The sequence below is a fragment of the Mesoplodon mirus genome (assembly GCF_964341445.2).
Source record: "Mesoplodon mirus genome assembly, chromosome: 3".
Classification (NCBI taxonomy): domain Eukaryota; kingdom Metazoa; phylum Chordata; class Mammalia; order Artiodactyla; family Ziphiidae; genus Mesoplodon; species Mesoplodon mirus.
In genome coordinates this window covers 85,426,715-85,439,386 of record NC_138978.1, presented here as the reverse complement: position 1 = coordinate 85,439,386, position 12,672 = coordinate 85,426,715, and the positions used below count along the sequence as shown (strand labels likewise).

The following is a 12,672-nucleotide window of genomic DNA, read 5'->3' as shown; positions in this document are numbered from 1 at the left end:
ACCTATCCTTCTCAAACTCTTCCAAAATATAGCAGAGGGAGGAACACTCCCAAACTCATTCTACAAGGCCACGATCACCCTGATATCAAAACCAGACAAAGATGTCACAAAGAAAGAAAACTACAGGCCAATATCTCTGATGAACATAGATGCAAAAATCCCCAACAAATTACTAGCAAACAGAAACCAAAAGCACATTAAAAGGATCATACACCATGATCAAGTGGGGTTTATCCCAGGGATGCAAGGATTCTTCAATATACCAAATCAATCAACGTGAGAAACCATCTTAACAAACTGAAGGAGAAAAGCCATATGATTATCTGAATAGATGCAGAAAAAGCTTTAGACAAAGTTCAACACCCATTTATGATTAAAAACCCTCCAGAAAGTAGGCACAGAGGGAACTTACCTCAACATAATAAAGGCCATATATGACAAACCCACAGCCAACATCGTCCTCAATGGTGAAAAACTGAAACCATTTGCTCTAAGATCAGGAATAAGACAAGGTTGTCCACTCTCACCACTATTATTCAGCATAGTTTTGGAAGTTTTAGCCATGGCAATCAGAGAAGAAAAAGAAATAAAAGGAATCCAAATCGGAAAAGAAGAAGTAAAGCTGTCACTTTTTGCAGATGACAGGATACTATACATAGAGAATCCTAAAGATGCTACCAGAAAACTACTAGAGCTAATCAACGAATTTGGTAAAGTTGTTGTCTTATAAAAAAAAAATGTTCCAAATCTGTTTGTGTAATATAACTTGCACCCTCCTCCCAGAAAGAAATTAATGTTCCTGATACAATGCTTGATTAATTGATTCTCATGAACTTTAATGACATTAAGAAATTCTGGGAAATTAGTTACCACCCAAGCAGTTGAAAAACTGTCAACCAAGAGTTTAGTAGCCTTTAACCAAATATTATTTTCTTTTGATGTTGAATCTAACACTTTTCTAACCATTTTCTTTTCCTATAAAGTGTCCCTACCAAGCGCAAATCTTTGAATTAGCCTACTAGAGAGCTTTTTTTTTTTTTAAAACAGGAAATCTATTGTAATTCTTTGATACATGCTAAGTACAAAGTTTTTTGCTTTTTGTTTTTCAAATGCAGGGATCAATAAACTTATTCTATGGAAGGAGAGACAGTAAATATTTAGGCCTTATAGGTCACATCTGGTCTATGTTGCATTTTTTTAAACAACCCTTCAAAAATGTAAAAACCAAACTCAGCAAGTGGGCCATACAAAAACAGGTTGCAGACCCAAACTACGCAGGCCACAGTTTACCAATTTCTGTTGTAATGGTTCTTGGAGGTCCCATGGAGATTTGTTTTTCTCAAAAAAGCAGCCTCTGGATCAAGGAACTTCATGGCATGTACGCTTTTGAGATCCCTTGCTTCTCTTCCTGAGCCTGGGATGTTTTGCTGATCTACAGCAATTTGAGTCCTTGAATGTCAAATTCTAGTGGCTATCTGAAAGGACTCCTGTTCTACTGGCCTTATGGTGATTTACTATCTAAGTTGAGAGCTTGGAGAGTAGGCTGGGCCATAAGAATTGGTTAAACTTGGGGTTGGAGTTAAAGCAGAACTCCTCCCCAGGATGAGATCAGAGAGGTATTTTGATATCTGAACGAAATAAAGAACTCCCAAGAAGGGGAGTCAAGTGTAGAACCCAAAGTTTCCAACCCATATTTTAAATTTGAGAACTTCCATAGCCAGTGTTTTGAATTTGACACATTCAATGGCCAAATGTCTGTTGTTATACTAAGAAAAACCAAAGCCCTTATAAAGTAAGTTTAGGATGAGCAACTATGCATTTTTAGGGAAAAAGGTATCTAAAACTTGGAAGTGAGGCAAAGGGAGGGCAGAATATCCTTTTATTATTATCTTGAAGAACTGTTTAACTGGCCTACGCAAGGATAATTTAGGGAAATGCTCTTTTTTTTTTGACTTGCTAATTACTACTCATTACATTCCAGACTTGCAGATTTTTGTTCAGTAGAAAAGAAAACCCCAAACATATGTTTTTTATTGCCCTGAAGGATGTTACCTAGTTTTGTATCTAACCTAGCAATGTTATTCTAACATTCCTTTTTAAAATAGTTCCTGGAATGCTCTTTAAACCAAACGCTTTGCCATCTTGCCAGCTCCTTCATTAAGGAGTTGAATAAATCTTTGACATGTTCATTCTATATTCATTTGAGTCATGTTTAACTGTTTGAAAATTATCCCTTGACAACATTCACAGAAGTCTTATTGTGTTTTGCTTATAGTGGGTTTGTGTATATACTTGCACTTGTATTTGCATTTGTCTAACTGTTAAAAAAACTGTATGTAGGAATTGGTTCAGAGGTTTTCTGTATATTTGCCTGTTTCTGTAAATGGTTATTTATAGTGCTCTGTTTTTTTGTGGTCAGTGATTTCTTTGGGCACCTACTAGACGTATAGCTTCTCCCTTGCTTTGAATACCTCTAAGAATGAAAGTTAAGTGGTCACAGAAGTTTGTCCTGTGTGTGCTAGGAAAACACCTCCTTAACAAATAGATTCACTTTGAAATGAAGGGAGAAGGGGAAATCTGCCTGGGTGATTTCATAAGAGTGTGTAGGAAAGAGTTAAGGGAAGTTTCTCCTAGGTCTTGGTCTGATAGTGAATTAAAAGAGTAGTTCTAATAGACCAGAACAGATAGAATCTACAGTTTAAAAAGACAGTCCCTCTATCACCATCCTGGGCAAAAGAGTAGTGCCTGAAAGAATGTTAGCCAATGAAAGGTGTTTTACTTTTAAAAGTGCCTTTACCTCTTTCCAGAGGGAAATTAACAAGACTGTAAAGACTCAAAGGAATGAATTCACATATTCCAAGCAGGAGATAATAAACATATATATCTAGAATAAGAGAATATGAAAAATATTCACCACTGTCCCACAACAAAAAAAAAGAAAAATGCACAAAAGGGAAGTTTGGAGGTAGTGGTGGTATCCAGGTCACTAATGATAAGGAACTAAAAAAATATGCAAATAGTTTTCTGGTCAGCCTTCAGTAGCTCTTTCTATATTTCTCAATCAGAACTTTTAATTCAAAGAGATTCAGTAGTACTTTAACAGTACTTTGCAAACTATGGCTGAATTATATAAAATTCAAAGTTCAATTGATATTCCTGATAATGAGTACTTGGACAAGTTAAACTATTTTGTTAAATTTCATTAAAAAGACAGTTAAATGTCTTAGCCCTGATTTTATTCTAGTTTGGGAGATGATGAAAAAATTATACTTCATTTATATCAAAATGTTAAACACAGAGACACCATATGACCCAGCAATTCCACTTCTGCACATATCTATCCAAGAGAAATGAAAACAAATGTCCACACAAAAACCTGTATATGAATGTTCACAGGAGCATTACTCATAACTCCAAAGTAGAAACAACCTGAATGTCTATCAATTGATGAATGGAAAAAGAAAATACGGTATACCCATATAATGGAATATTATTTGTCAACTCAAAGGAATGGTGTAATGATACATGCTACAACTCAGATGAATCTTAAATATATGCTAAGTAAAAGAAGCCAGTCACAAAAGACTACATATTATGTGATACCATCTACATGAAATGTCCAGAATAGGCAAATCTATAGAGACAGAGGATAGATTAGGGGCTGCCTAGAGCTTGGGGGAAGAAGTGGGGGTATGGTGGGGAGTAATAGCTAATGCGTACAGGCTTTTTTGGGGGGTGATGAGAATGTTCTAAGATAGATTACGGTAATGGTTGTACAATTCTGTAATTATTCTAAAAACCACTGAATTGTATACTTTAAACAAATAAATTTTATAGAAGCTAGGTTATACCTCAATAAAGCTGTTAAAATGTATTTTAGTTCATGCATGACTGATCTGTCCTCTGATAGGATGCCTATTTAATTGGAAGTTACTAACTTCTTGATATTTGTCTCATAGGTCAGATAATTTTGTTGTTGTCGTCGTTGAATTATGTTTTATTTGGCAGATAAAACTGAGGACACAGCACCTCAGATAGTTCTAAGAGACTGCTCCCTAGATCATTATTTACACTAAAGATTTAAGTCTTTGTAGATATGTTCAACAACACTGAATTATAACTAGTGCCAATTTATTTAATGTTTGTTGTACTCCTGCAGTAATATGAAACCATGGAATGTCATATTTCCCTGATACATTTTTAGTATGAACTGTGATTATATCATTTTTAAGTGGCAATGTAAATTGTAATTAAACATTATTAATATTAGGACCTGGGACTAATATTATAATTAGATAATTAATGAATAACCTTTGGCAAATACTATCATATGATGGTTTTAACCTATGTATCATATCTATACATAAATATAATTTGTTCTTCATAATGTTTAAATAATAATACGATAATAATTGTCTTATATAACATGCTTTATAAAATTAATTTTATCTTAAAAACCAAAGCATAACACATTAAATACTGTCATCCACCATGTTTTAAGTTTATGTGATTTATAGGATAAATAACACATATTGAGATAAAATCATTTTTAATTAGCTTAATAGAATAGGTAACTGGTAACTAAGGAAAAAATTTTTTCTCAATATGAAGCTGTAAATTTATTTACTTACCATATAGTCTACCTAGTTGCTAAAAGATATTTTTTCACTCACCCAAACCAAATGTGTTCTTTCAGAAGGGGCAATTAGCTTTCCTGCTTTTGTGCTGATTTTTGATAATTCAATATTATAAATAACTGAAAACAAACAAGCAGAATAATAAAGAGATTCCTGGCCTCTAGAGAAATTAAAATTCTGAGATTTCTTAAACACTTTCTTAGTTGTAGTTAAATAAGCCAGCCATCAATATGGCCTTCTTTTATCATTGGGCATCTACATTCTTATCTGGCAACATTTTAAAATGTTGCTTTGAGATTGTTTCAAATTTGGAGCAATAGAAAAAGGAGCAGTTTTTTAATATTCAAAACATGTTTGAGACACACTAGACAGCCTCTAGGTAGCACCAAAGGTGTGCTCCCTCTCTTATAATCCAGGATGTGGCACTCATAAGTAAAAGAGATGCTGGAAATAATTCGTTTTAATTGATTTGCTCCTTAAATTCCTTAATTAGGTCAACAGTAGGCTGTTCTGCTTATTGAAGTACATTAGGGGAAAGCTGTCAAGTAAAAAAAAAGTTAGCTAAAATGTTAGTGATGTGATTATGTTATTAGCTACCCTTTCAGGATAAGTAAAATCATCTTCAAGTTCAGGTACAAGAGCTGACTGAAACAGTCACCGTCAACAGATTTACTTCAAAGATTTTGTTTGTAAATTTTAAATACCCACATGTCAGTTAGAGATTAGTGTGGCGTTTATCTTTATTTGTTGCTTTGTAGACTCCTTGGGATATGGAATCCTGATTTCAAACACAAAGTCTGTAAGGAGAGATACTTTTACTTCTTCCTTTCTAATCTTTACATCTTTAAGTTTTTTTCATCCTTATTGCACTGGCTAGCCTCCTGCATGATCCTGAATGGGGATAAGACTTGTCCTTGGAAACCAGCTAAAGAGGTAATCAGTTAACTGTCAACTGTTAGGCAAAGAGTCTAATGACCTTGAATCCACATTTTTTTAATCTAACCTAACCAGCCATATGCTTATAAAATGTCCCTAGTCAGGATGAATTTTAAAACTGACCTACCAGAAATCTTTTCTCTTATATGTAAGACTAAAGTAAAACTTTAACACATACTCATAAATGATTTGTCCAAAAAGTGTTTTCTAACAGTCTATTCAGTTTTATAGTTATCTATCACCATCTCCTTAGGATTAATTTTACTTTTGCCCTAATGGCATGTAGCTAGTCTTTCTCCATCTTGCATTTCATTCATGTAGTCATTCAACAAATATTTACTGATCCTTTGCTAACATACACTGTTCTAAATACTGGTGATACAAAAATGAACATAACAAAACAAACAAAAATCTAGTACATCTGTATGCTTAGTTTATTTAGTTTTCTTCAAGTTACAATTCTATACTTTCCTTAAATGAATTTCACTGCTCAGTTTTGACTGTTTCCTTTCATTTTTATTTTATTTTATTTTGCCAAGCTCATTTCCAGTCTTTCCTTCAACACTGTACTTCTCTATCCACTGTGGAGCCACTCACAGAAATATAACACGTTATGTTATCCAGATCCTTAGGTAAAATGTTTAAACACTCAACACAGATCCAAACCCTAGACACACCTCCAGCTGCTACCTCCTCAACTTTAACCATTTTCTGGTTACAGGGATCCACATAGCTGTGCATTAACTAGAAAGGTTTTTTTGTATGCTGTACAGTATTTCCTAACTTTGCTGACTTTAAGAACATTATCCTGGACCTTGCTAATTTCAAGGGCGATAATACAGATTAGCCTGCTGTTTTTTCCTAGCGAAGCTATCCTCATAGATATTTTTAAAAATCAAGGTGTTATTAGCTAAAAAATCCCCTATTGTATTTTTCCAGGAGTTGGATTTATAGGTTATATCTTTCCCATTAAAAAAAGATATTTGAACCTGTTTCTAATTTTCATAAATCTCTAAGGTATCTGAGGAAGAGTAGATAGTAATTTTTATTGATTTGACAAGTTCTTCATATATACAGGGAGAACACAGGACCCACAAGCTTTCATCTATTTAGCTTATTTAGTGACTTTTATCTAGGATTGGTTTTGATGTTCTGACTTCATATTTTATATAGTACTCCAAATTTCCAATTACATATAGAAATATTTCTGTATACACATTTCATGACCCTATTGAGAAGAATAACTTCTAATTACACCCTCAAATTTCATTTCTAGAATTTAAAATAATAGAAAGGGAAATGGATACACTCTAAGATGTTAGAAACTTTACTGTAAAATGTACCGTTAAATATTTATTCCACAACTGTTTCTTGAGCAGCTCTGTCCCAGGCACCGTACAGGTGCTGTGAATACAGAAGTGAGCAAGACAGAAATGGCCTATATGGCCTCTGCCCCCATGGGACTTTCAGTGCAGCTCCAAAAATCAAACAAAGAGAAAAGATGTTGAAAAACAAGGATGTTTCTGGAGGTTTGAGGGGAAAGGAGAGGGACAAGAACAATATGGTTAAAATAAAAGCTAAAGAAGAGGATTAGCTGTTGTCGGGGAAGGAGCATGCAAAGGCTGAGTGCCTCCAAATGTTGAAAGAAGCCAAGCTCCTCTAACCCTAACTGTTCTGAGGTTCCACATCAGAAGCCCAGGCTCATGCTCCCCAAGGAACCAAAGCAAGGAACCAAACGTGAAAAAGCTGAGTGACTTCAGAAGCCCCACCCCTACCCCCAAATATCTACTTGTTATGAGTTAAAATCTCTTAGATAGAGAACATAGTGTTTCATAATAATAAATAACTACTGTAAAATGCAAATGCTCTAATAAATACAAACTAATTTATACTCATGTGTAATTGACCAGTCACAAGAATGAATGTTTAGTATCAGAGCCTTCCCAGCATAATAGAAGTAAGTAAATAAAAGATGCTGAGTATTTAAAGTTTGGGGAGGGCTTCCCACCCAGAAACAAAACAACACAGGTAGAGGTGGCTTTGGAAGATAACTTAATGAATTTAAAATTTTGCCAAGATGAAACTGGGACAATTGGAAGACATATTTTTACAAACATATTTCAGCTTGAGAGCCAATAAAGTATACTTCTTTATAAAGGAAAAAAATGTATATGTATATACTGTTCTTCATGTCTTTAGTTCCATATGGCTCTTTTATGGTTTTCAAACATAATCTAGACTCATGCTCTACCATGTGTTCTCAACAGGGGGGCAATCCTGTCCCTGTCAAAAATTGGGTCTGTGGGGCAGGGTAAAAGAATCTTCAGGTTTGTAGCCTGCCAACAGGCCAAAGTACATAAATGGGTATACCAGTGTATCTGTGGCATTACAATGTATCTAAAAAAAAACTCTGGAGGGAGGGTAGTAATGAACTAAAGATTGAGAAATGCTTCCCTAAGAGTTTCCTTATTCTCTCTTGTGCTTCCAGCCCTCGGGCAGTGTTTGGGTTTAGCCAAACTAATTTTTGTCCTTGCTCTTCCGACCTACCCCTCTCCAGTATGGGCAGAGCTTGGATTCTTCTGAGTTCTTAGAAGGGTTCTTTAAAGAACATATAGTTCTCCTGGATGCCTTTGACCCCAAATACTTCAGTCATCTGGAACACTTTCAGTTGTTTCTCTAAGCTTTACAACATTTTTCTTAAAATTGTTTTTTGAATTTCGCCAATTTCCTCTTTTCTTTTCTTAACTCTATTCATTTTCTAAATATTACCATGTCTCTACCAACTGCCACTCATAGACTATAGAATATTTTAAAAGGACACCCATCCAACACTAGAAAAAGATCCTAAATTCATTCCCAGAACTTGTGACAGTGTGTTACAGTTCTAAGTAAAGAGCCCAAGTTATTTTTTTGTTTCATGCCTGATATTGGAAATGAGTTCAGTTATTCTCTATCTTTTAATACGTTTAGGAAATTTTCAATATACCTGCCAAACTATCTACTTTAAGAAAAGCTCTGAGATTACCCTCTTGCCCTTCTGTGCCAGCGCTGGGAGCAAACGGGAGTATATTAATGTTCTAGATGTTCGAGGCCACACAGGAGAGGCAGAAAACAGGATAGTGCATTTGCCAAAAAATACAAATTCCATCCCATTGAAATATGGCTAGTAATGTTCTAAACAATGTGCAGAGTGAGCAAAGGAAAAACTACATAAGGTGAGTAAATGTTTATAAGTCAAGACTACAAAAAAAGGATATGATACAAAAGTTAAAGATGCTAAAAACCAGATAAGGTCTTTATACAAAAGAGTGAACCACTGACAACATCGACTAATCGCTATATGCACGTAAAATACACAAATGTAAAATAAAGCAGAAATTTTGATCCATGCTAGAATACAGTAACCCCTACTATTTATTAAGCATCTACTATGTGGACAGGAGCTGTCCTTCATACACGTTGTTACATTTAATCTACACAGTGATCCAGCTAGGTAGGCTTTATTAATAACCCCATTACACACAAAGAATCTGGGGCTCAGAGAAGCTCAATAATGTGAGTTAGTTGGCACTTGTATTGTGCAATAGCGCCAGAATTTGTATCAGCTTTTCCGATTTTGAGATCATGCCCTTTACCCCATGCCAGTCTAGAATGATTTATATTTTAAGAGAAATTAAGTGAATTCAAGGTGCATAGTGATGTCACCTCACATACTGGTTGCAATATGCTTTCATGAGTGTTCTGGGGCTAGAGATATAGCCAGCACTCCAGGGACTGAGTATAAAGTCTTTGGGAGTGTTTGCAGCCCATGAGGCCATCATTATCATGTGGATGAGAACAGCTGATGAGCAGGAGTGAAATGCCCATTAGGTTAAGCTCTAAATCAGTCATTTAATAGAGATCAGTGGCAAGAACAGGGATTTGGGAAACAGATGGCCCTGATTCCAAATTTGAATTCTGCTGTATACAAGTTACATGGAAAACCCTGGACAGGTGACTTAAACTTCCTTGATCTCCATTTCCTCCTACAGTCATTACGGTAAGTTAACAAAAATTTATGTAGGAAAAAGAAAAAGAGGCAGCTTTGGATAAAAAAGTAAATCATTAAGACTAGAGGCTTTGGATATATGTATTCGTATAACAGATTTACTTTGCTGTACACCTGAAACTAACACAACATTGTAAATCAATTATACCCAATAAAATTTTTTTAAAATATACTAGAGGCTTGGCTTCGTTCAGGCATTATCTTGGCTGTAGAGTCTTGGGTAAGTCACAAACTCTGAGCCTCTTTCTTCTGTGAGATGTGAATGGCCATCTACCTTAAGGGTTTGTTGTCAGATTCTGAGATAATGTGTCAGACACCTACAGCAACTAGACCGTATTATAGTGATGCTCCTTATTAAATTATTAACACAACACTTGGCAAAATAAGTGTGTTTCCACTCTATTTCTTTTTAAACTTGGGCTTTATTATAAAGTCATTGGTGACTACAACTTAAAAATACTACAGACTATTAAAAATCATTAAAAATTTGGTAAAAATTAGATACCTTAGAAGTTAAAAATATTGCTAACTTTGTAGTTTTTTAAAAGATAAACTTCCTATAAGTGGAAAACTATTCATTCTTTTCTCTTACAGTTCCTCATACTTTTTACTTTCACTAAAAGCATTCCCTTCTAAAAACACATTTCATTAGGTAAGTGCCTAGTCAATCTGAGAAATAAGAGATTAGTACCATTAACAAAGGCTTTGATCATTTTATTAATAAGAAAGTTGTTAAACATGGTTGCTATCTCTGATATGGTTGTTGGGTTAGTGGGCCTTATCTGTGGTCAGTCTATTATGTGAACCATGAAAAACATCCATCCTTGCAAAGCTGCTCCCCACCTCTCCCCCCAAAGCAAACAAACACACTGACCTAAAGAGTATATAATCACTCGAAAGTAAAGCAAATCAGGGTCACATCCAGCGTCTTCCCTATTTAAGCAAGTCACAAGAAATGCAAATATCACCGATAAGAGTTGTATACATCTAATCTGTTATCTATGTCCACACACCCAACACATGGTTTATGAATCTGAGCAAATTTTGTGAAGTTCGGCTTATCTTTGGGGCTTACATAAATCATTAAAAAATAGAGAGAATGTAAAAACACATAAAGCTGATTGGCTCTGACGATTCTGCAGTATTGTGCCGAGAGGGTTAAGACCACTTGTCCTCATCTCTCATCTGGATGGCATTTTAAATACTTGTCCATGAAGAAACCTCAGGTATGCCTTAGGAAACCACTACATACCTGTCCGGAAATGTGACCGTTGGTTAAGGCTACATTTCTTACACTATCGATGGCTTGTAAGAAGCGTGTGACTAAAATAGGGCTGCCATTTCCTTTACCTATTCCTCCCCCATAAGGCTGCATGAAATAGTCACTCAAGCCTCCCTCGCCCAACACCGGCACTCCCACAGAGGTTAATCGGTTCTTACTTTTTACTTTAAGGTGGATGGGGACTTGAAAGTGTTTCCTAACTGGTTTGCTGGGAGTTTAAAATGCTTAAAAAGAATTCGAAAGTGAAGTTTGGCCCTAATCCTCTGAAATATCCGTCCTGAGATGTGGGCTAGGTGTCCGTGGCATTCAAAGCTAGGTACAGAGCGAGGTTTTGAAGGGACTGGAATCTGATGTACCCCGGCAGGCGTGGGTGGGGGAGGGAAGAACTGGCGGAGGAAGAGAAGAAGGAATTAGGGTCTACAGAGCACATCCTAAGGTTGCTGAGTTGCTAACTCCATCCCTCACCATCTCGTCGCTGAGAACCAGCTGGAAAGGGAAAGACCGGCGAGCCTGGGTTTGGGTCGAAGGCAGCGGTCCTGGCCTCGACCGCCGGCCTAGACACCTTGCTTCTGGGGCCCGCGCGATCCGGCGAAACCCTCTCTCCCCTAGGGTCCTGCTGGGGAGCAGACATCGCGCTCTCGTTCCCTTCGGAGACCTTCTAATTCCTCCCTCTCTCCAAAAGTGCTAACTTCAGGGGTTCGGGGCGGCAAGGGAAGAGCAGACCAGAAGGGACAGGCCCTGGGGTCTCAGGGGTTTTTAAGGTAGAACGACGATCGCTCCCAGCGTGGCCCCGTTTCCTCCTGGTCCCCCAGCCCCATCCCCCCAAGTCCGCAGAACCTGCCGCGCTGCGCTTGGCGCCAGGCTGGGGTCTCTCGCCCGTCGCTGGGGCTGGCGTGGGGAAGGGTGGGGAAGGGGTTGGCGGGTCCCCGAGCCCCAGCAGCGTATGGCTCCAGGGACCACACGCTGGGCAGGGGCGCCCTCCCGAGAGCCGGGGAAAGGCAGGGGCGCGAGCGAGGCGGGGCGAGTCGTGGCCCCAGCGCACCTAGCGGACTGAGCCGCCGGTCCCCGGCGGGCCGTCCCTCTCCATCCCATCCCTCGGCGGTCCCCGCCCTTACCTCTGGGCGAGAGGGTGCCGTCTGCAAAGGGTGCTGGGGAGCGGCGAGCCGTCCCCCGGCTGGGCTCAGCGGCGGCCAGCGACAGCGGGGTCGCTCGCGGGGCCGCTGCTCATGGCTCGTCGCGCTCAGAGCACTGCGGCTGCGGCCACGGAGGCGCCTTCCTCCTAGTCCTCTTCGCGGGCTCCAAGCCGGGACGCAGCTAACGCCCCAGCCTCCCAGCCCTCCGCCCCTCCGCCTCCCCGGCCGCGGATGGAGACGCCTCCAGCGCCGCCCTGCAAGCAGCCGGGCCAGCGGCAGCTAGCGCCGCCCAGCGCCCGGCCCCGGGGTCGCCGCGCCGCCCACCGGTCGGCTCCACAGTCCCAGCCCTCTGTGACGCAGGCCACCGGGCCCGGGAACTTCCTCCCCCGCGGAGACCACCCCAAGCCCGGGCCGGCTGCCAAGGGGACTTCCTTCAGAACACGGAAGAGAATCTCCCGCCGCTTCCCGGCGGGGCCACTGCGGCCTCTGAGACGCCCACCTGGCGGCCAGTGCCGGGGAAATCGGTTGGGCTAATACCTTCCCCCATGCCTAACAATGCGCGGAAAACCCGAGGCTTCCCTGAGCTCGGCGCTCGCCACACAACCGCAGCTCCTCCCCTGGGTAAGTTAGAGGGGA

General features: G+C 39.2%; 1 protein-coding gene across 1 annotated transcript in view; it reads right to left on the bottom strand.

The window, feature by feature from the left end:
* The window catches only part of LRRC8C (leucine rich repeat containing 8 VRAC subunit C), an 89,919-nt gene extending 77,687 nt beyond the window's left edge, over positions 1 to 12,232 (bottom strand). Inside the window, exon 1 of the mRNA XM_082615694.1 lies at positions 12,019 to 12,232. The gene's annotated coding sequence lies outside the window, so the exon portion shown is untranslated. The remainder of the gene's footprint in view (positions 1 to 12,018) is intronic.
* Positions 12,233 to 12,672: the final 440 nt, after the last annotated feature.